We start from the raw sequence: 24,705 nt of genomic DNA, 5'->3' as shown, positions 1-24,705 counted from the left end.
GCAGCCTGGCTCTCCAGGAAGAAGGAAGAGTTGCCCCGGGACCCGCTCCCCAGGCCTCCCTTCTCGACTTTGCCTCAGTAATTAATTTATGGAAAGCATCTAAATTGGGAGTCAACACAGTCCTGCAAATCTCATCTAATCCCTGCCTCCAATGGAGGGAGCAGCACCTTGGGGGTGGAGCTTTTCTTACAGTGATTACATTTGGTTTTTTTCTGGGAAAAAGCATGAAAATGAAGCATTTAAGGTCTAATTTCCCCAATAACTTTTGGAAGGAGGAGGCTTCCAGGTGGTTTTCGGCGAGGTCTCAGGGAGCCCTTCAGTCCTGCAGCCCCAGGAGGGCTTTGGGGGAGAGGGGATAGACTCTAGTTCATCAAAAGTTCCTCTTGGCTCCACCTTTAAGCACAGCCAGAATCCGCCTTCTTCTCTTCCTCTGCTGCCTCCACCCCACCTAAGCCATGGTCACCTCTGCAGTGGTCCCCTGGCCATCTCCCTATTTCCACCTCACCCTGCTCCAGTCTCTGCTCACAGGCAACCAGGGCCAAGCCATGGCTCCTCAGAAGCTCTCCAAGGGCTCCCTGCTACCCTTGCGGGGAACTCAGGAATACTGTCAGTCCCATTAAGGGCCACACGATGCCCTCCATCCTCATTCTCTCCCTTCTCCTGCCTCCCTGGAATCCCTTGATGATGCACACTCTGCCTGCCAGCACTCCTGCAGGCTGTTTCCCCTGCATGGAATGTTCTTCCTACTGATCTTATTCAAAAATTGTCTCTTTGCAGCTTCCCTGATCACACCCATGCCCCATTCATTCTCTATTCTCCTCACTATTTACCGCTCACCACCAACCCGAAATAGCCTTATTTTTTTCCTTATTGTCTAGCTTCCCTCTATTCTTCATCAGAATGTCAGCTCTAAGAGCAAGGGATTTGTTTTAATAATAAAGATTTTGTATTTAGAATTAGCCAGCTGGACTCAATGATCCCAATTCTGTTGGCAATGTCCGAAGCATCAGTCAGGAGCCAGTAGAACATTCACCTTCTTCTCTCCATCAGGCCTGATCGGGGTGTTGGCCTCGGCCACGTCAGTGTCACAGAGCTTCTTCCCAGCCTGTTTAATCTGATGCTTATTGGCCTTGACCTCCACGGTGAACACAGTGTGCTGTTGTCTGTTTTCTTCATGGCTGACCCTGTGGTCGGGGGAAACTTGGTGATGGCGGTGTGGTCAAACTTGTTTCTCCTGGCGGCTCCTCTGAGAATATTTGGGCTGCCTCCTGAGCCACAGTGTTTTGGGCCAGCGGAAGGTGGGTGACTTCCGGATCTTCTTCCTGTGGCTGTGGACACCTTTCAACACCGCTTTCTCAGTCTTCAAGGGCTTTCCTTTGCCTTTGGCTTTGGGAGGGGCAGGGGCTTCCTCTTCACCTTCAGCACCAATTTCCTGAAAAGGAGCAAGGGATTGTTTTGCTCACTGACATATCTCCAGTACGGACCGCAGTGCCTGGCACATGATACTCAATAAATACTAACCAAATGGATGAATGAACTGCATTGTGACACAGCGGGTGGCAGAGATCCTGAAATGTTGGGGGGGCTGTCCTCTCTGGGTGGGTGGAATCAGTCTGAGCTTACCTCCTACAGGCAGTCTTCCGTCCAGGTTCTAAATGGAAGTCCTGGCTGCAGGGGGCAGCTCTGATCACTCAGTAGGACTGATTTTTCCTTTGGTGCAAACACCACCTCTTCCAGGGAGCCCTCTGAGAACCCTTCCCAACCCTCAGGGAAAGTTTGTCCTACCTCCTCCTGGCCTGACACTTTCTCTCTTGTGGTCTCTTTGGGGTGTTGGTGTCAGGCTGAGGTCCCTGGCGGGCACCTGAGTCATATCCAGAGAACACCTGGAGGGCCCGCTTCAGTTCACGCTTTACAGGGCCTCTCATGAGGCCAAAGTCACACCTTCTCCTCACTCAGGCCTCACAACAACCCTCTGAGGCAGACATTCTCATCCCCATTTTACAGAGGAGGAAACTGCGGTTAGAGGCCACAGACATGACTTACCCAAGTCCCACAGCTGTGTCACAAGGTGGAGTGTAGCCGGGCTCCCTGGCCCCAAGGCCAGCTCCACGACCTTCAGCATGGTGCTCAAAAAGTGTCTGGGGAATGACAAGCCTGAGTTCTGGGGCTCCTGAGCGAGTGATGAAGATGCTGTAAACACAGCATGCGCCAACCCACTGCTGGTCTGGTCTGTGTGGCCCGTCCTTGCTCAGCTGAGCATTGAGATGGAGACTCTCCTGGTGTTCTGTGCAGGTAAAGAAAAGACAGTGATTCTCTCTTCCAGGGCCCCATAGCGGGCAGGGGCATATAAAGAGGTTGTACCATGCCCAGTGCCTATCCCTGGTCCTTAGCCTCACCCTGGTGGCAAAGACAAGGCCCAGAAGAGTTGAGCAATGAGCCAAAAATTAGGGACAGAATTGGGAGCAATGACCCTTGACATCAGTTCTATCTTGCTGTCTGAGTCTACCTGCTATGTCTGTAATGGCCATATCCCTAGGACCCAGACCTCGGTTTCCTCTTTTGTAAAGGGGGAACACTGTACCTATTTAATAGTATCAAAGATTAAATGAGGTAACACAGGCAAGAGCCTGGCACAGTGCCCAGCAGAAAGTAAATTCTTAGTAATCGGAGCATATAGTTATCAGCTGGTTCCAAGAGAGGAGCCTATGCTGCGTTGTCTCCTCCTTCCCTGCCTTACAGGTGGCTCTTACAGGCTTGCAGCTGCAAACTTGGTAGTAGTTAGAAGACCCATTTCTTTAGGGGAAAGAATAACAATTAAAATACTAGTGCCCCGTGGTGGAAATGGTGTGACAAAACGAGCACAGCGTGGCTGTGTCTTGTGAGTATCTTAAATCTGCAAGGTAAGTATTTTATGAATGTTACATATTAATAAAGTCTCATTTTGTCTGAATTCTCCCACCTTTTAAAATGTATGTCAAGAAACAAGCAACTTCGAAGCTGTGCAGTTAAGTGAGCTGCCAACTGGATTTACAATATTGCCACGTAGGGCATTTTTTAAAACAGGTAAACAAATATAAACATCTTCTCTCACCTTTTGTCAGGATTAGTCTTGAATTCGGTGAATTTTGAATTACGCCCCAGCAGGACTAGACCCCTCCTGGAGTAAGGTGCAGTGGTCCTACATACCACAAGGGCCAACCATTTGGAAGTAGCACTTTGATAGAACCCATCAAAAATGCAAGCCATTCTTGAGCCCTGGAGCTCAACATAAGAGCCATTTACATAGGCTGACCACTTACTGACTCTGGAATTTATCCTAGTGAAGTAATTCCAAAAGAGCAAAGCAAAATGCAAGCACACGAAGATGTTAATTGCAGTGCTGCTGACAGTTGAGGAAAATGGTAAACAATCTACAACAAGAGGGGAGTGATTCTGTAAATTATGCTGGGGCCCTGGATGGTTCTTTGACCAATAAAAGTTATCATTTTGAAGATCATGTGGGACTTCCCTGGTGGTCCAGTGGTTAAGACTCTGCGCTTCCACTGCAAGGGGCACAGGTTCGATCCCTGGTTGGGGAACTAAGATCCCCCATGCCTCTCTGTGTGGCCAGAAAGTTGAAAAGAAGAAGATTGTTTAACAACATAGATGATGTTTACATTCAAGTGTTTCATATCGAAGGAGAAAATGCAAAGCTGCCTTGGGACTCTGGTCTCTGATACTGTCAGGACAATTTTCCTTCCTTGCTGTCTGGTCCTCCCAACAGCCCTCTGAGGTAGACAGAACAGGTCATTAGTTATTCTCTCATAATCCAGGCGAGGAAAGAGAGACCACAGGGACTCAGATTCTGACCTGGGGCAGCTCCTGACACAGAACCCAGCGCTGCCTCAGAGGAGTGCGCCCCTGCCTGGGGGGCCCAGCAGCAAGCCCCCAGCTCCCGAGTGAGGACAGCGTCAGTCAAACCCCAGTTCCCTCCCGTTTCATCCAGGAGGGGTGTCCCCAGGCAACTGTTTCTTCCTCCTCGGGCTGGGATTTCCCCTCTTGGGCAGTTTGGAAGAACCCCAGTGCCAGGCCCCATCTTGCTCTGAGCTGGTCTTATAGGCACATTTGACCCATGAGATCATGTGGAAAAACCCTTAGAAACTTTATACATACTGCAGGTGCAATTGTTCCTATTATTTAAAACAAGTTGTAATGCGAAATTTTTCCATCATGCAAACATTGCTGGTAATAACATAACAAATGCTCCCCCTCCATGGCCACCTTAGGAAATACAACCTTACGGGGACACTTGGAGGCTCCTGGGTGCCCTAATCCTCATACTGCCCTCTATCTCTGTCACACAGGTAACCCAAACCACAAAGGGGTGTTGATCTGTAGTGTTAAGTAATATTGTTTTGCACGCCTTTAAACTTTCAATATGTGGCTTCATGCTGTCTTGCATTCATTCAGCAAATTCACTCAGCAAATATTTATTGGGTGCTTACTGTATATGAGGTACGCTTTCAAATCGTTGGGAACATGAGTGAACAAAACAGACAAGATCTCTACTCTTGTGTACATTCCCATGGGGTGAGCCAAACAATAAGCAAAATGTACGAATTATAGATAAATTATATGTTAGAATGTGAGAGTTGCAAAGGAGAAAAATAAAGTCAGATGGGTGGGGGGCAGGGGGGTGGAATGCTGCAATTTTAAGTAGGATCATATCATTCTATTTCCTGTTTATTTACTCCATATTATTTTCTTCTTTTTTATGAATGCACCATCTTTATTCTTTTTCTTGGCAATGAACATTTAAGTTTGTTTTTTTGTCATTATAAACAGTATTACCATAAGCATTCTTATAAATGTCTCTTTGGATACACTCAGAAGAGATTTGGTGGGGGGCATATATCCTAGTATAAATTTGCTGAGCCTAGGGCATCTTTGACTTAACTTAGATGGTACCAGTGACTTCCACAAGCAGCGTATGAGGGGTCCAGTTACTCTACCTCTTCTCCAACACTTGATGGTATCAGAGTTTAAAAAAACACCTGCCAATCTGACAAGTATAAAATACCATCTTTGTTTAAACTGAATTTCCCAGATAACTACAAAGGTTGAGCATATTTTCATAAATTTATTCATTATCTGTGTTTTCTTCTTTAATGACTAGGAATTTCATTGACTTTTGTCTGTTGATTTTATGCCCAGTAATCTTACAACTAATAATTGCTCTGTAGACTTCTTTGGGTTTTCTAAATAATCATATCATCTGCAAATACTGACAGTTTCTCTGTCTTTTCAAACGTATGCCATTCATTTATTTTCTTCTTTATTAATTTATTTATAAACTTCTACTAAATGTAATTATTTAAGAAAGACAAATTTGTAAGTACAAGGCTGAACAAAAATGTTAGAGTGGGCATTCTTATCTTTTCCTGATTTTAAAGGAAATGTTTCTATTTTTTACACAAGTAATATTTCCTTTGGATGTTTTTCTAGATATCCTTTATCAGTTTAAGGAACTTCCCTTTTATTTCCAATTTGCTTAAAAGTTTATCATTGGTCAGTATATACTTGTATCAAATACCTTCTTCTGTGTCTACTTAGATAATATGCTTTTCCTTCTTTAATCTATTAATGTAGTAAATTACCTTTATAGATTTTCTAATATTAAGCCACCTTTGTATTCTTGGAACAAACTCAACTTGGTTATTTTACATTATCTTTTTTATATACATTTTGATAATGTTACTTAGGATTATTATATCTAAATGTATGAGTGAAATAGATCTGTAATTTGCTTTTTTTATGCTATACTTGTTTACTTTTTGTATTACGATTACACCGGCCTCAAAAAATTAATTTGGGAATATTCATTATTTTTATATTCCCTAGAAGAATTCATGTAAGATTGGGATTGTCTATTTTTGAAATGTTTGTATAATTCACCTATAAGACCATCTGGGCCTTGAATTTTCTTTATGGGAATATTTTTCAATTATTCCTTCAAATTCTCTAATTGTTTAAAGGCTATTCATAATATCTATTTTTTTTTTTTCAGTTTTGGTAGGAATTTATTTCTACTAAGACTTCAAATTTGTTGACATAAAGTTGTTGATAGCATTCTCTTACTGCATTTTTTCTCAGTTATCTTTTATTGCAAATACAGCCACATGAAAAGATAAAATCTCCAGATATTTGTCTATCTTTATCTTATTATCTTTTAAGCCTGTTTTAACTATAGTTATGTTACTCTTTTCATATATAATATCATTTATTTGTATATTTTCTTTTTTTTTCTTTGATCAATCTTCCCAGAGATTTTTGTCTTTTCAAAGAATCAACTCTTAGTTTCATTGGTCTTTACCTTCCATTTTTTAAATTCTATTTCATTGATTTCCATTTTGTTTTTTTAAAATCTCTTTCCTTATGTTGTTTTGGGGTTTACTGTAATTTTTTCAAACTCCTTATATTTGACACTAAGGTCATTAATTTGCCCTGAGGGTATTTGCCCGCCAGCTGAACTGAGCTAAGCAACAGCTGTTTTGAGAGGACTTCGGGAGGAGGGAGTCAGATGTGGAGAGCCAGGTCCCAGGGCGGGGCTGGGGAGGAGTCTAATCAAGACTCTCCACCGGGAAGAAGGACTCCCTCCATACCTAACCTGGGTACAATATTGCTTTCTCTCCAAACTATTAATATAGCAAATTGACTAAAACAGAACAAACCCACAAAGAGGAGGATAATAGAGGAGTCATCAGCAACAGCATTTTGGTAGTTGGCAAGTAGATGGACTTAAACAGGTCCAAGAAAGCCGTATCCCAGAGATGAAGAAGCATCTTCATCAAAAGAAGCCTGATTTATACCACAGAACCATGAAGAGGTCTCAAACCAGGCTCATCAATTATCTCAGGATTGGGGTTAATATGGGGTGATGTGGACAGAGAAAAGATCAGAGAAAAAGAAGGTATATACAGAGGACTACGACTCAGAATGGCAATGGATTTTTAAAAAACCGCATCAGGGGAAGCCAGAACACAATGGAGTAACAAGTTCAAAATTCTGAAAGAGAGTTTGTGGTTAAATTGATGATAAAAATGAGCAAGCTGAGCCAATGATTAAAACAAGTCAGTTATTACTCCAGGGAAAACAAAATGCTATGCAGAAAAAGAAAATAACAACATTTTTACGCAGCTCATTTGACAACAAATTTACAGCCAGAAAGGGCTTCTCGGGTGGTGCAGTGGTAAAGAACCTGCCTGCTAATACAGGAGGTCCAAGAGAGGCGGGTTCGATCTCCGGGTCGGGAAGATCCCGTGGAGTAGGAAATGGCAAGCTGCTCCAATATTCTTGCTTAGAAAATTCCATGGACAGAGGAGCTGGATGGGCTATAGTCCATGGGGTGGCAAAGAGTTGGACATGACTGAGAGATTGAGCACACACACATTACAGTAGGAATAAGGAATAATGAATATTGGTCTAATCAGAGTGACAACTATACTGGGAGGCTGATGACCGGGAGGTATATGTGGGTGTGCGGGTGGCTGAGGATAGGTATGTGTTTTGTAGCCGTTGTATTTAGCGGCAGGGGTTGGTGAGAAAGTTAAATCTTCTCTTCTTGATGAGAAATCATTAGATAATGCCCAAACCTGAAAATTCAAGAAGTAGCCATATAAGCATGTTCTTTGTGGAAAATATGGTAAATATCAGAAAGATTGAAATCTGTATCTCTACAACTGAGAAAGAGGGGTAGGGTGGTGATAGGGTAAGGGGTTGAGGGAAAGGGGCTTCAGGGAATTGCCTATTTTCATAAGAAACCATGTAGAATTTTTCAACTTTCAAAATTATATGCATGTTTAACTTTGATAAAAATAAAAACTAAATTTTAAAATTTCCAAAAGTGGGACGGCTGGGTTAACAGGTATGCATATTTTTAAGATCTTACTCACAGAGCTACATAGTGCACCCATTTTACTCTCTTCCAGAAGTGAATTAGTCTCTAATTTCTAGTCCTTGCCAGTACCATTATCGATTTTCAGATCTCTGCCAGTTTGATTAAAAAAAAAAAAAAGATATCCTATTGTGGTTTTCATTTGCATTTCTTTGACTTCCAAATAGTTTTACATAGTTAACATATTTAACCATTTTTAGTTATTTTTTGATTCATTTCCTGTTACAGTTTTGTCCATTTTTATCTTCGAGTCTTCATGTTTTTCACCATTGGTTTATAAGGGTTTTTAAAATAGTAAGCCTACTAATTCTTGATCTATCACACGTTACAAATATTTCCACCCACCATGGGTCCTTCTGCTTATAATTTTTTTTTTTTTTTTTTGCCACAGGGGGCTCAGACAGTAAAGAGTCTACCTGAAATGAAGTAGATTCAGGTTCAACCCCTGGGTAGGGAAGATACCCTGAAGACTGGCATGGCAACCCATTCCAGTATTCTAGCCTGGAGAATTCCATAGCAGGGGGTTACAAAGAGTCAGGCACGACTAAGTGACTAACACACTGACTTTCACGTGAGATCTTAGTTCCCCCGACCCCAGGATACTGAACCAGAGCCCCTTGCATTGGAAGCGTGGAGTCTTAACCACTGCACTGCCATGAAGTCCTTAATTTTCTTTTTTTGATGTGAGGGATTTTTAATTTTTATGTAGTTCAGTCTGTCTTTTATGCTTTTTGCCTTGGGATCATGCCTGGAAAACCCTTGCTCGTTTATGGGTTTTTACAGCGGTATTTCACCGAGTCAAAGTTTTCACATTTTAAATCTCTGGAATTGGGATGTGTTTATAATCACCAGTGCTCAGGTGGCAGTCATTGCCTGCCTGCCCCACATCAAAATGTGCAGAAAGTGACCTAGAAGTGGAGCAGACTTAAGGGAATGCTGCATTACCACCTGTCTCCTTTTCTCCAGAGTTCTAGCCTGCAGATGGTGGGTGGAAATGACACAGGGGCTTTCCTGCTTGGCCCGTAAAACCTTCCATACCACCCTCTCCTCTCTCTCTCTCTGCTGCTGGAAGATCTAGCAGTGGTTCTCAGTGATAGTAGAACCAGAGGCAGAGGAGTTTAGGTCCATGAAAAGCCTAATGGGAGATGCTTGCTGACCAGGGGTCCTCATTGTTATTTGTGTGAATAAGAAATAAACTGTTACTGTGTTAAGCTCTTGAGATTTGGGGTTTTGTTTGTTATAGCTGCTAACACTGCTGATACCCAACTGATAATCTTGTCTTATTTCTGACTCAAATGTGAATCCCTCTAGATTAGAGTTGAGTGTTTTATCATTGAGTATGATGTTGGCTCCTGATTTTAGATAAATGTACTTTATCTGATGCTTTTAAAAAAATATATCAGGTCTTGGTATTGGAGTTACTCTAAGTATATAAAATTAATTGGAAAATTTTAAACATTCTTAAACTCTGGAAAAAGTTAAATAGCATAGGAGTTAATTATTATGTGAAACTTTGACAAGATTCATCCTGAGAACTGCCTATACAAGAGTAGAACTTGAATATGCTTTACTTTTTTTTTCTTTTTCAAAATAACTTTTTAAAATTATTTTTTAAAAGCAGTTTTAGATTTACAACAAAATTGGGAGGAAGGTATAGAGATTTCCCACATATCCCCTGGCCCTACACATCCATTAGCAACATCTCCACTCTAGTATGGTACAGTTTTAACCAAATATGAACCTATATTAACATATTCTTATCACCCAAAGTCTATAGTTAACTTTAGGGTTCATCTAAGTATTATACATTACATGGGTTTGGACAAATATACAATGATATTTATCCATCATTATAATAACATACATCCTAAAAATGCTCAGTGTCCCACCTACTTGTCTTTCTGTCACTCCCTCCCACCAACCACTGAAAACCATTGATCTTTTTACTGTCACCATAGCTCTGCCTTTCCTAGAATGTCTTATAGTTGGGATCATATAGTATATAGACTTTTCAGATTGGCTTCTTTACCCTAGTAATACTTATTTAAGATTCTTGATTCTTTCATGTTCTTGACACCATAAAATTCTTAGTAGTGAACACAGGCAAAACATCCTCTGACATAAACCACACCAATATTTTCTTAGGTCAGTCTCTCTCTTCTGCATTTAAGATCTATTACCTTTCACCAGACAGAACTACTCAAGGGGTTTTTTACCCAGTTGCTTCCACCATCTACCTGTTTTTCAAAGTCCTGCTAAAATGCAGCTCCTCCAAGGAAACTTCCAGCTTCCTAAGTCAGAATCAGTTTTGCCCTAGATTTCCCTGGTGGTTCAGTGGTTAGGAATCTGCCTGCCAATGCAGGGGACACAGGTTTGATCCCTGGTCTGGGAAAATTCCACATGCCTCAGGGCAACTAAACCCATTCCCAGCACAGTTACTGAAGCCTGTGTGCCATAGCTATTAAGCCTGCATGCCCTGGAGCCCATGCTGTGCTACAAAAGAAGCCACAACGAAACTAGAGTAGCCTCTGCTTGCTGTAACTAGAGAAAGCCCACGCACAGCAACAAAGACTCAAGCAGCCAACAATAAAAAAAGAACTGGTTTCCTCTCTCTGACCATGTACACTCTTTCTGTAGCAGGTGGTTTGCACCTCTCCACACTGCATTTAAATGCCAGTAGAGGCAGCACAAGGTAGTAGAATGCAGACAGAGCTGGGCTGGAGTCTGAGCCTTACCACTTCCTAGCTGGGACCTTGGGACCCCTTACCCCCATTTAACCTCTCTGAGCATCAGTACTCTCATCTGTAAAATGGGATAATGATCATACCTGGGAGATCATACCTCCTTGATCCCAGGTGCTTATTATCCTATTTGATATGTGAATGTGTCCCCTGCCAGCTCCCAAGGGCAGACTCTAGAGTGAGGGTCTTGGAAATCCTAAGAAACATTGACTTGAAATCCTGAGAGGAAGCCCTGAGAGGCCACCTGCTAGGTTCTGTGCAAAGTCCCCTCCTCTGGAGAAGCCCTAGACTGCTTTCTCACACTCTCATGGGTTGCCTGGCTTGGCCTCCAGCCTGAGGAGTGGAAGAAGGCCAGAACGGGGATAAATAAAAGTTGCTCCTGCTCAAAAAATTAAAAATAGAATCACTATCTGACCCAGCAATCCTACTTCTTGAACATATACCCAAAAGAGTTAAAAGCAGATACTTGAGATATTTCTGTTCATAAGCAGTATTCACAATAGCCAAAATATGGAAGCAACCCAAACATCCGTCAGTCAGACTTCCCTGGTGGTCCAGTGGTGAAGAATCCGCCTGCCAATGCAGGAGACGCGGGTTTGATCCCTGGTCTGGGAAGATTCCACATGCCACAGGACAACTGTGCTCTGCCACAAGAGAAGCCATCACAACGAGAAGACCACACACCACAACTGGAGAGCAGCCCCCGCTTGCTGCAACTAGAGAAACCCCATGTGCCGCAATGAAGATCTGGCACAGCCAAAAATAAATTAATTAATAAATTAATTAAAAATATCCCTCAGGGGGTGGATGGATAAACAAAATCTGGTATATATTAATATGTACAATAGAATATTATTTAACCCTAAAAGGAAAGGAAATCCTGACAGATACTATTAATATAACATGGATGACCCTTGAGGACATTATTTCAAGTGAAATAAGCCAGTCACAAAAAGGCAAATACTGTATGCTTCCATTTACATGAAGAACCTGGAGTAGTCAGATTCATAGAGAAAGAAAGCAGAGTGGAGGTTGCCAGGGTCTAGGAAGAGGGGGCTGCTGCTGCTGCTGCTAAGTCGCTTCAGTCATGTCCGACTCTGTGCGACCCCATAGATGGCAGCCCACCAGGCTCCCCCGTCCCTGGGATTCTCCAGGAGAGGGGGCAGTGGGGAGTTATTGTTTAACTGAACAGTTTCAGTTTTGCAAGATGAAAAGAGTTCTGGAGATGGATGGTGGTGACGGTTGTATGACAACATGAATGGTGAATGTGCTTCATGCCACTGAACCGCAGTTAAAAATGGTTAAGGTGGTAAATTTTATGTTATGTATCTTTTACTAAAATTTAAACAAATGTTTTGGGGCTCTGTAGTGGCCCAGCCTGGGGATGTGCAAGGCCCCACCTAGAGAACAGTGCCCGGTGGGTGGCACACAGCCCTCACCCCCAATCCTCAGCAGACTTTGCCCACTGCCTTCTCCACAAGGCAGAGGCCAGGCAGGAGATGGGAGCCCATGATGAGCTGAGAATTGGAGAGGATGGAAACCTGGGCTTTTAAAAGTAGATAGAGAATTAAAAATACAATTGAAAATCCCGCTCAGTTATTCCAAGATTAAAAGCATTCTTTAGAAACTGGGCTTTATTAGAGGATATGCTTCCTGCTTCGTGAGGGAGGGAGGGAGCCGGGTCACCCGTGCTCTTCGTAGGGGGCAAGCAGGTGAAATGATTATGAAATATGTCAAATAAATGGTCCTTTTTTTCTCCCCAGGAGATAAGGAAAGGTAATTTGGTCTGTCAGTTGCGCACACAGAAGACGTCATGGTCAACTGCATTAATACTGAATACTTTGTCCAGAGTCACAGAGCTAAAAGAAATTACAGAGTCTTTCTCCTGTGAATTCTGGCATGACTCTCAGCAGACCTTTCCCCACCTGAGTTCACAAAAGAGATGAATAATAAAAGGCAGGGTCTACGGTGGGACCCAGAGCTTGCCAGGCTGTCCCAGGCGAGGTGGTCAGAGCCAGCGCTTCCCTCGCACAACTGTGACCTTATATCCTAGCCATTCCTGGGTCCTGTTTCAGCCCAAATCCCAGCTGTTTCCAATGGATCCCTGTGCTGCCCTGCCTGGGGCTGTTGCTCCTGTTCCTCTCTCTTCTGTGCTGTCGAAGCCCACCCAGCCCTTCTAACTGGATCCCGGCACCTTTCCCTCCTCTGATTGCACCTCACCTCTGTCTGCAGCTGTCACGGGAATTTTGCATTTGCATCTTCTTTCCCTAACACCCCAGACTGGAGACACAGCCAGGCAGCCTCCCCGCCAGTGTCCAGTCTGGGGACTGACACTGACCGTGGAAGGGATGAGTTCCTAAGGTCTCTGCAAGTTTTCTCTTTTATAATCTAACAAAAGGATGTGAATAGTGGTTTGTTTTTTTCTTCTCCTTCTTGGAATTGGTGGTGATGAAAGGGTGCTGTCAAGGCTGGGGTGGGCATTGGGATGCTCTTTAAATCCACTGTCAAGTTGCTGAGTTGTAAGAGGCGGTCTTTACCTCCACCCCTTCCAGGAGGGGCATCAGGGAGCCACACACCGGAACCCTTATCCAGTGTCTGGACAAAGCCTTTTCCTTTCACTGCTTTTGGGGACTTTTTTGGTCTCTGGAACAGTCAGACTTCTTTCAATGCAGTTATATTCCCTCAGGTAATGAGTAGTCCATTATTTTTAGGCTGTTTTACCCAATTAATTTTATTATCAGTTAATTACGTATTAACAGTTTAAGAAACTGAATATTTGTTCAGTTTCTTAAACTAAATCATTATATATGTATGTATTCCTTTTTAAAGATGCACGTCCATTATCTCCTGCAGATGGAGAAGACCGGTCTGGGGCCACCTGGGCCTCTGAAACAGACCTTTCTACAAAGGTGCCTTCCTGGCTGTATGGGCTGGGCTCACAGGGCTGGGAGGGGCCTGGTACGAGAGGCCCACAGCATGTGGCAGAGACCAGGCATCGCAGGTGACAGGGGAAGGTCACTGCCAGACCGCCGCTGCTTGGTGCTATCTGGGGTGAGGCGAGGTGGGTGCAGCCAAGAGCCAAGTGCGTAAGGGTGTGTGAAGATGAAACCAGCACCTGGAGGATTGCGGCTAAAGGAATAAGCCTCCTCTGGTCACTGCTGGGTGGTTTGGTGAAAGCCTCTCGGGTGACAGCATACCTGGTCCCCTGAGACCCAGACTCACCAAGGTGTGTGACCTGGAGCCAGTCGGTAGGCTTAAGGGGTCTCAGCTCCCCAGGTCTGTAGTGGGTACAGCTGTGTTGTGTTCTTCCTATTTTGACATGCTGCGAGCCCGTGGGTCACCGGAAGTCAGCCCAATCTCTGATTCACATAGTGAGGGCAGGCGAAGGCTAAGGCTGCCGTACCAGGTGATAGCCGTTCCAGCTCCAAGACCCAGAATCAGGGGGAGATGCAACTTCCTTCCAGTGCCCCCTGTTGATGGAGGTGCCCAGCGACTGTCTACACCAGGAGTCAGCAAACTGAGGTCTATGGGCCAGATCCTGCCAGGTTCCTATTTTTGTATGACTTGAGAGCTAAGAATGACTTTTACATTGTGAAGTAGTTTGGAAAACCCAAAAGAAGAATATTGTGTGACATGGAAATTATATGAAATTACAGTGTCTGTAAATAATGTTTTATTGGGATGCAGCCAGGCTTATTGTAGTGCTTTTATGCTACAACAGGAGGAATGAAAGTCATGACACAGATGACGTGGACTGCTAAGCCTAAAATATTGGCTATCTGGTTCTTTACAGAAAAAAGTCTGTTGATTCCCGATCTACCTGTGGCAACTACAAGGGGAATTTTCTTTACAACAAACTAAATGGGACATTCCAGTTGTTTGTTGTCATGAGATTTGATGACAATTCACTTAATAAGCATCTAAGCACATTCTCAGTTGGGTCACTAAGGAAAAAGAGATAAATCAGATCTAGTCCATACAAGAGAGGTGCCAGTCTGCGGGGAGACAGGTGGGTGTGTGTGTATGTAAATTTCAATATAGAGGGATTAGCTCTCCAGTGTATTTTTTCACAAAACTCCTGGAAGCATTGAGGAGGGCTGACTGCCTGGGGAAATCCAAGAGGGCTTCTGAGAGGGGGTGATGCCTGAGCACCATACTACTTTCAGCTGAGCAGAAAGTGTATTATGTTGTATAAGTACAGGATGCCACCTCTGGTTACATAGTGCATACGTGCTCAACTGTACAGGGCAGCTCTGTTGAATGGACCTGGAAGGGCTCTTGGTTACACGTGAGAGGTACCTAACTCACTTGAACCTAGACAATCAAGGAATTCATCGGTTCTTGAACGGAATTCTGGGCAACCAGGCATGGTTTATGTGGGAGCTCAGGCAATCAGAGCCTTGCCTCTCTCTGTCCATCTCTTGGCTCTGCTTGGCTTTCTTCTTTCCAGGAGTTAGGAAAGATGGTGGTGTGCAGCCCAGATACAGAACCTCCCAGCAAAACAAGGCTATCTAAAGAGGCTCTCTTTTTCCCAAGGATCACACAACAATACCAGAAAAGGATTCTGATTGGCTGTTTGAGTCAGATGCCCATTTCTGAATCAACCACTGTACTGAGGGGCAGGGTGGAGTGGTCCTTAAGATTATCTGCTTCAGAGAGTCAGGGCTGGAGGGTGAAGCCATCGTAATTGATAGCTTAATGAAGTTGAGGAGGACTGGTTTCCCCAAGGGAACTTGCAAGCAAAACCATATTTCCCTGGTGGTCCAGTGGCTAGGACCCTGAGCTCCCAATGCAGGGGGCCCAGGGTTTGATCCCTGGTCAGGGAACTAGATCCCATCTGCTGCAACCAAGACCCAGCACAGCCAAGTAGATAAATAAAAATAAAATATTAAAAAAAGCAGATCCACCACAAAGAGTCAGAAAGACCTCTTCTGGCAGACTAGGCAGAAAAAGTCTATAAATAGAACATTGCCAGTTCTATCCTGAGGGTCTCCACCGTGCCTAAAGCCATCATGAGTAGTGACCCTTAAGAAGTACACTGGAAAATAAATGACCTGTGCAAGTTCAATACACGAAGCAGGGTACCCAAAGCCGGTGCTCGGGGACAACCCAGAGGGATGGGGTGGGAAGGGAGGTGGGACGGGGGTTCAGGATAGGGGCGACACATGTACACCTGTGGCCAATTCAAGTCGATGTATGGCAAAAGCCATCACAATATTGTAAAGTAATTATCCTCCAATTAGAGTAAATTAATTAATTTAAAAAAAGAAGTACCACTGGGCAGCCCTGCCCATTCCAGTCTGTGAGGACTGCTGACCTCTGAATCCAGTTGGGGAAGAAAAAGTAAGCATCCCCCTTCCCACCTCTTCTCTAGGCTGTCAGAGCTCAGAGAATGGTTGGAGTTCACTTATTTGATCTGTGGAGCTCTTTAAAATAACAAGATCACCCACTGATTGGGAGATAGTATTTACCAAAGACATATCTGATAAAGGACTGCTATCCAAAATATACAAAGAACTCTTTTTTGTTGTTGTTTTTGGCTGTACTGCATGTGGGATCTTAGGTGCCCTCAAGGGACCAAATTTGTACCCAATGCAGTGGAAGTGCAGTCTTAACCACTGGACCACCAGGGAAGTCCCACAAAGTACTCTTAAAACTCAACAAGAAAACAAACTACCCGGTTAAAAAATGGGCCAAAGACCTCAATAGACACCTCATCTATTGAAGATAAACAGAAGACTAATAAGCATATTAAGCGATGCTCCACATCATATTCCATCAAGGAAATGCAAGTTAAAACAAGAGTCTTCCCTGGTGGTCCAGTGGTTAAGAATCCACCTCCCAATGCAGGGGACGTGGGCACAATCTCTGGTCAGGGAACTAACATCCCACAGGCCGCAGGGCAACTCCTGAGCCTGCAGGCCTCAACTAGAGACAGGCCTGCACACCATGGTTAAAGATGCCACAACTAAGACCCAATGCAGCCAAAAACAAATAAATATTTAATTAAAAAGCAACAATAATTACAACTACATGCCAATTAGAATGACCAAAATCCCAAACCCTGACATCAAATGCTGACGAGGAGGAGGAGCCACAGAAACCCTCCATCATTCCTGGTGGGAATGCATACCCTTCACTTTGGAAGACAGTTTATCCATTTCTTACAAAGCCAAACGTGCTGTTACTATAGGATCCAGCAATCACGCTCCTTGGTATTGACTCAAAGGAACTGAAACTTATGCCCACGTGAAAACCTGCACAGGGATATTTATAATAGCTTTATTCATAACTGCCAAAGCTTAGAAACAACCAAGATGTCCTTGAGTAGGTGAATGAATAAACAGTGGTACTTCCAGGCCATGGGATACTATTCAGAACTAAAACGAAACAAGCTCTAAAGCTATAAATAAGACTAGGAGGAATCTTAAAGGTATGTTACTAAGTGAAAGAAGACAATCTGAAAAAGCTAAATACTGTATGATTCCAACTATAAGACAGTCTGGAAAAGTCAAAACTATGGAAACAGTAAAAGATAAGCGGTTGTGGGGGTGGAGGTGGGCGGGAAGAATGAACAGGCAGAGCACAGAGGATTTTTAAGGCTGTAAATATACTCTGTATGGTACTAAGGCGATGGATACATGCCACTTACCATAGAAGATATAACACAGGAGTGAACTCTGAGGTTGACTGCAAACTCTGAGCGATCATGGTGTGTCAGTGCAGGTTGGCTGCCGCTGCTGCTTAGTCGCTTCAGTCCTGACTCCTTGAGACCTTAAGGACTGCAGCCCGCCAGACCCCTCTGTCCATGGGATTCTTTAGGCAAGAGCACTGGAGTGGGTTGCCACGCCCTCCTCCAGGGGATCTTCCTGACTCAGGGATCGAACCCAGGTCTCCTGCACTGCACGTAGATTCTTTGCCGCTGCCACCTGGGAAGTCCCCAGTGTAGGCTCACCCTTGGTCAGAAGTGTGCCACTCTGCTACATGACGCTGACCATGAGGGAAGCTGTGCCTGTGTGCAGGAAAAGGCATATGAGAAACCTCTGTACCTTCCTTTCACTTTTGCTGTGAATCTAGAACTACTCTAAAAAAAATTAAGTCTCAAAAAAATGATAACAAGAGTTTCTGAGTTAAAAGGATACACCTTTCTTTTAAAAGCTCCTTCACTCAGCCACCAACCATGGGAATTAAGTTTTGTAGTGCATTTAATAGACAATGAACACTGAGCAAGGTCACAAATACATGTTGAGATTACAAGACAGGACACCGAGCAGAAACCAGCAATCACATGCAGCCTTGTGATGGCTGCCTGGCCTAGAGACACACATCTAACATCATTCTGGCACATGCCAGCCGGCACCTCTCTCACTGCCTCCTCTGCTTTATATACAGCGTTGTTTCTTAAAGGTGGGCCACTGCAGGGCAGGAAGAATGATGCACATGTGCCTTGTGCATTTCTTATGTATTTAAAAATATATGCAAGGGAAATTCCCTGGTGATCCAGTGCTTGAAACTACACTTCCACTATAGGGGGCATGGGTTCAATCCCTGGTTGGGGAACTAAGATCCCACATGCTGAGTGGCATGGCCAAATTTTTTTTAATTAAAAAAATAAAAATACACGTGATATGGACATAAGACGTACAGCAGTAGCCCATGGACACCCATGCTTATGGAAAATACTGGATGGAAACACACCCAACCTCTCAGGGGCGATATTAATGGATGCCTGGGGGTAATTTTACTTTTCCCCTTTTCCAAAGTTTCTGTGATGGTCTTATGTAACATTTACAAAAATGCCTTTTTATGAAATACAGTGCAGGTTGGCCTCACTTGGGACTCTTACGCTGGAGGTGGCAACAGACCCAAGAACTTCTTTGGAGGAGTCCTAATCATTCATTCTGTCACCAGAATAAGACCCTCTTGTGGCCAGAGACAAGCTACTGTCACAAGCAAAAAGAAATCCTTTGTTTAGACTTTGACCCCCAAATTAGCAAACCTCGAAACCCTTTTTTCCCTGCTCCACAGTACTGGGACACCAAGAAATTTTCTCACGTGCTCTCCTTCTGGACCCCCTGCTGGCCTGGCCACGTCTCCCACCCATCCTCCTCTATGATGCTTCCCCCTTACCCGCCCCCTGTCCACCTCAGCGAATGCACATCCCCAAATGCTGCAGGTGCAGCTCCAGTCCTGCTCCTCCAAGAATCAGCTCTGGTCTCCCCACTGCAGACTCTTCCTTCAGAGCTTCTAGAACACCTCCCTGGACCACACTCAAGTCTCCTTCCCACCGAGCAGAGTTCACGCTCGTATTTCAGTTCTGTGTCCACACTTTGGGCTCAGTGAGGACAGAGTCACCCCGGGCATCTTGGCTTCACCCAGCCCCACTTCAGGGACTGCAACAAGGGCAGGAACAAAGGAGAAATCACACAGAGAGAGAAGTTTGGAAATGATCCATTCTAACCCTTTTGGTTCCTAAATGGGGAGAGTCAAGGCGTGCCTGGTCCACATTTGGTGGCAGAGACAGAGTTGGGACTCATAGGTCTTGAGCTGCATCCAGTGTTCTTCCCACCAGTCACCCAGCCTCTGGCAACGTTGGGGACTGGGCTGGGCCAGGGTGAGGCAAGCCTGTGTGAGGATTCCCTTCTGGGCTGAGTCTGTACTTCCTGGGTAGCAGAGTAAGGGCCTGTGCATGCCCTGCCCCCTCAAAGCCCCCCCTCAACCCCCACCCCGACCCCGCCCTGTGGGCCTGGCCTGCTGTAGAGTTCCTCCGTGAGTGTCCTATGAGTGTGGTGCTGCCCTGGATCTGGGCTGGCTTCACCACTAGGTAGTAGAAGAGCCACCATGATACCGCCCCACAGACATTGAAAGGGCCCTGAGCAAAAACTCATGTAGTTCAATGTCTGGAGCAGCTGCCTAGAGAGGTTTAGTACAACCGGAGGAGCGGTGGTCACCACCCATTTCCCCACTGAAGTGGGGGGGGCAGGGATTTGGTTTATTTGTTGCTGTTGTTTTATTGTGTTTCGGTTGTACCATGTGGCAGTCAGGCTCTTCCCCATCTAGGGACTGAACCCATGCCCACTGCACTGGGAGTGTGCAGTCTTAACCATTGGGCCACCAGGGAAGTCCTGTTGGTGGTGATGACATAACTCCTCCCACCACACACCCAACACATGCACAATCTCCCACTGGGTGGACTTCATAAAGGTCCAGGACAGAGAAATGGAAAATGTCTCAGGACAGGGAAATCAGGAGTCTTTAGGAATGGAGGGTGAAGACACAGTCTTCATCCCTTCAGAAACTGAGGTTAGATATTTTAAAGCCGTATGACTGTCAAGAGCTTTCAGTCTCATCTAGGAAATAGAGCAGAGTAAAATTTCAATTTTAAACCTATGTTACCTCTTTAAATGTATAAAATGCCTTCAGAATTTCCCAGGTTACACTTATACTTCTGTTTAGAGATTTTTGTTTTGTTAGTGGGGTTAATGAACTTAGGAGACTAGGAAACACAGGGAGAGGCTATAGGGATGGTTGAGGCCAGGTACCCAGGTCACTGCTGATGAGAGTGAGACCCTGGGGGAGGGTCCTTGCCTCAGGTCCCTGACTCCCCAGCCAGGAGAAGAGAGTAGGGGAGACAGTGGTTCTTGGCCTTCATACTTGGCCACTGAGTGTCTCCTCGATGCCAGGCACTTCTGGGCATCAGGACAGAGCCAGGGACCAGAGGAGCTCCAGACCCATGGGCTTGCTTACCTGCTGGTAGACAGCAGTGAGTGCAGTGAAGGAAGTCAAGCCGGAAAGGTGATAGAAAGTGAGCAAGTGGGGGACTTCATGCCAGGTAGTCAGTGAGGGTCTCCTTCAGAAGTTGACTTCTGAGTTGAAATCTGTGTGGTGAGAATGAGGGGAGCTCTGAGCTGGGAAGAGGGCAGATGAAAGGCTCATGCGGCTGGAGGGGAGTGAGGGTAAGGAGCAAGTGAGGGGCAGAGAACCAGCTGGTGGGTGGGGCAGGCTGAGGTATGGGCCTGGATTGCATTCCACACACGACCGCCGGCTCATTCCCAACTCTGAGGCCCCCTCTCCCCACAACAGGGCAGCCTGGATATCCCCAGCCTTGGGGAATTTCTCTAGAGAATGTGCTCTGTACAAAGAATGGTTGGAGAGGAGCCCTGGGAGGCATGTGTACCAGGGGAGCCAACTTCAGGGACCTGGGGCCCCAGGGAGACCTGCCTATAGCAGAGAGAGCCCAGCAGGCTCTCAGGCTGCCATCAAGGCTCAGCAGGCAGCTAAGGGACATGGCCTTGAGGGCAAAGCCAGTGAGGGAAGCCATGGGCATGTGGAGTCCAGTGCATGCAAGACAGTTTTTTCAGAGCCACCCAACAGGTGCAGGTGCTGTGGGAAACAGTATGGTGCTTCCTCAAACACTTAAGCATAGAATTACCACATAAACCAGCAATCCCCCTTCTAGGTATATCCTCCAAAGAATGGAAAGTAAGGACTTGCAGAGATATTTGCACACTCATGTTTGCTGCAGCATTATTCACAATGGCCAAAAGGTGCAGACAACCCAAGTGGCTATCAACAGATAAATGGATAAATAAAATGCAGTATATACACACAATGGGATATTAATCAGTCACAAAAAGGAATGCAATGCTGGCACAGGTTACAACACGATGAACCTTGAAGACATTATGCTGAGTGAAATAAGCCAGGCACAAAAGAACAAACACTGCAGGTATGATTCCACTTCTATACTATATCCAGAGTAGTCAAAGGAACTGAGACAGAAAGCAGAGTGATGGCTGCCGGGGGCTGGGGGAGGGGAGATTGGGAGTTAGTATTAATGGGTCTAGAGAGTCAGTTCGGGAAGATAAAAAAGTTCTGGAGATGGATGGTGGTGATGGTGACACAACATTACGGATATATTAATACTCAGTGACACTAAACTGTGCACTTAAAAATGGGTTAAAATGGTATATTTTATGTTATGTATATACACCACAATAAACGATAAAAAAAGGTGTTCACAGTGACTTGGGCTGACTTGGGAACCAGTGATCTGTCTGTCAGTAGAGGCGTGCAAGAGAGGCTGGACGCTTTTTGGATGCTGGGGAAGGAGAACGAAGCCAAGGGAGCAAAGTGCAGGTCATCCTGGACTTTGAGTCAGGACAGAGACATGTGGAACAACATGTTTTGAGCCCTCACTGTATGCGGGCCTGAGCTTAGGTTCGCATACATTATCTCTTTCTGCCCTGGGGCCATGAGGCAGGGTCAGGATTACCCCCACTGGACAGACGGGATGCAACACCAGAGAGCATCAGTCATTGCTGCCTGCCAAGACCCTCTTCCATGGAGGCCCAGCTGCCTGGTCTCAGGTCACTTCCAAGTGACTTCCAAGTGACTGGCCAACGTCACTTCCCTTCCCAGGCAGCCCGTTATCTATGACTAACCTATGTGGGGCCACTGAGGCCTGGCCGGCTTGCTCTGTGTAACTCCGAACACCACTGACATTCCACTTCAGGGGTCTCCTCTCCTTACTGAGCCTGTCTAGCAGCTAGAATCTTCTCTTTGCCTATGGCTACTTCCTCCCTGTCCGTCCTCAGGCGTTGATCAGGGAACCTCCTCCATAAACTAACTGCTTGCTGAACTCCTCAGGGTTAGCTCAGGGAAACCCATCAGCAGTGTTTGTCAAGGTCACTCAGCTGGGTAATGGGGAGGATGGCTGGGGCCAGGGAAGGGTATCTAATGTTCTCGGACAGAGGGAAGCTCTCCAGCCCTCAGGAGAGTGGGTCAGAGCTTCTTTGATGACTCTGGCCCTCAGCACCCAGCCAGCCGGGAGGCCAAGTGTGCCTCATGCTCGTGATATCCATCGTGCCCCTTGTGTATCAGCAAAACCACACCACAAATGATGCTGGTGCAAAATTCTAACAGACAGCCTGGCCATTAATGGTCTCTTATATATTTAAATTGGGTGTGATCCATTTGGGGATGGTAATTTTATTCATGGAGATTGCACCATCTAATTTGAATACAGCAAACTATACCGAAGAGATATGGTGGCTCCACAGTGTCTTCTCTCCCAATTCCTGTCCAGTCTGGTTTGGGGGCCCTGGCACCGTCACTTTTGATCTTTTTGTCTCCACTTAGTTGAGAAGAGAATGTGGGGCTGAAGTCAGTTGAAACTGACAAGAAGTTAGACCATGGTCTGAATTCCACTCTGTGACCTGGACAAACCATGTAACCACTCTGAGCCTCTGTTTCCTCATCTGTCAGTGACCAGGGTGGTAGGAGAACTGTACACCAGTGAATATACAGGAGTCTCCAGCATGGAGCCCTACTGCTGTCCCCAACCTGGCCACCCAGTGGCAGGACTGTCTGAGCTCTGAGGAGTGCCGGCCAGGGCTGGAAAAGCAGAGGGACAGCAGTGCCTGCTGTGGGGCCTGGCAAAGAGCCTGGTACCCTCCGAGGCATACTGGAGGTCTTTGGCTCTCCCGTCAGCCTCTCCCGCTGTCCCACCTACCCAGACACCATTCTAGGTTGGTGTCTAAACCCAGCAGTGCAGCAAGGCTGCAGTCCTCTCTGCTCTCAGATCCCTGGCATGAGGGGCTATTATCACCCCCACTTCCAGGCCAAGTCTCTGAGTGAGGAATCAGGGACTTGGCCCCTTCTCAGAAGCCCTCCAGCATTACATTTTCATGATTACCCTCCATTCATCTTCCTCCACCAGCCTGGGAGAACTTTAGCTAGTCTTAGGGGAGGATGGAGGAGGGAAAAGCTGGCTTTTCTGATCAGTATTCCTTTGATCTATTGCTGATGGCATGAAGTTGATGTCCAAAGGCCTCCTGAATTTCAGGCTTTCAGGGTGGGTGGTGAATTTTATAGACCTAGAGCTCCAATACTTCGGCCACCTGATGCGAAGAGCCGACTCACTGGAAAAGACTCTGATGCTGGGAAAGATTGACGGCAAGAGAAGGGGGTGACAGAGGACAAGATGCTTAGCAAGTTGGATAGCATCACTAACTCAATGGACATGAGTTTGAGCAAGCTCCAGGAGACAGTGAAGGACAGGAAAGACTGGAATGCTGCACTCCATGGGGTTGCAAAGAGGTGGACAGAACTGAGCGACTGAACAACAACAAGAGCTTTGGAGGGTTTTTTTTCCCCTTTGGTTTCTTGTATCATCTTTCCTGAAGTATCAAATATTGGAAATACTGGACACAAAAATTCACATGAGCTTTTTGTTTGGATCACCTTAATCCTCGTTTCTTTCTATGTAAGTTACAATAGGACAGTGGGCAGGAAGGCAGTTTTTCTTTTTTACCCCAATAATGGGATCGTATGTATTGTCAGATTTTCATTTTCACTTAGCAATATGTACTCTTTTCACACAAATATTTATAAAGATCTTTCCACATAATTCACATTACTTAATGTATCAACCACATTATCCACCCCCTACCCCATCCTGCACAAACACTGATCTCTTTCCTCAAGGGCAGAGTTGATTGTTTAAAAATAGGCTTGCACGTGTTGTTGTGGCTTCCTCATATTTCTCCCAAATTGTTCCCCAGGCCTCCCTGAGGTCCCCTAGGGAGGATGTGGGGTGGGGAGTGAAGGTCAGGAGGCCAGTAGGGCCCACAGGGCTCTACCACCACCTGCACAGAGCTGGAGCTCAGCTGATCTGCCTCACTGAGGGGAAAAGGTTTCTGGACTGTGTATTTTGCTGTTCTTGATAAATCTGATCATGTTCAATAAAGAACATATGAACTTAAGAGTCTTTCTCAGTGCACAATTATAACTGCATCTACTTTTGATTCATAATGAAAACATAGCATTAGGAAGAAGGAAGACATTGGTGGGAGATGTTCTAGGCAGCTGAATCGGTAGAGAGGGGTTTTACCCAGAATCACAGCAGTAGAGAAGAACTGAAAGCGGAAGTGGAGAGTTCTAGTCTGAAGCGGGAGTATGACGTCACCATAAAGTAAGGAGACTTGCAGGCCCACGTGACTCTGTGAAGACCTCTGAGAGATGGACCAA

At 45.4% G+C, this 24,705-nt stretch overlaps 1 long non-coding RNA gene across 5 annotated transcripts in view; it reads right to left on the bottom strand.

Moving 5' to 3' along the window:
• Window positions 1-225: 225 nt before the first annotated feature.
• The window catches only part of LOC113897200, a 46,690-nt gene continuing 22,210 nt past the window's right edge, over window positions 226-24,705 (bottom strand). For 4 of the 5 annotated variants that reach the window (XR_003512291.1, XR_003512290.1, XR_003512287.1 and 1 more), the window contains 3 exons: window positions 17,327-17,686; window positions 2,044-2,284; window positions 226-1,432 (listed from right to left, as the gene is read on the bottom strand). This is a non-coding gene — a long non-coding RNA (uncharacterized LOC113897200). Of the gene's footprint in view, window positions 1,433-2,043; window positions 2,285-17,326; window positions 17,687-20,421; window positions 20,553-24,705 lie in introns of all 5 variants that reach the window. The other variant, XR_003512289.1, reaches the window with a different exon arrangement.

The sequence above is a fragment of the Bos indicus x Bos taurus genome, chromosome 8 (assembly GCF_003369695.1).
Source record: "Bos indicus x Bos taurus breed Angus x Brahman F1 hybrid chromosome 8, Bos_hybrid_MaternalHap_v2.0, whole genome shotgun sequence".
NCBI lineage: Eukaryota > Metazoa > Chordata > Mammalia > Artiodactyla > Bovidae > Bos > Bos indicus x Bos taurus.
The sequence above is the reverse complement of the archived record's forward strand: the minus strand, read 5'-3'. Positions and strand labels throughout refer to the sequence as shown.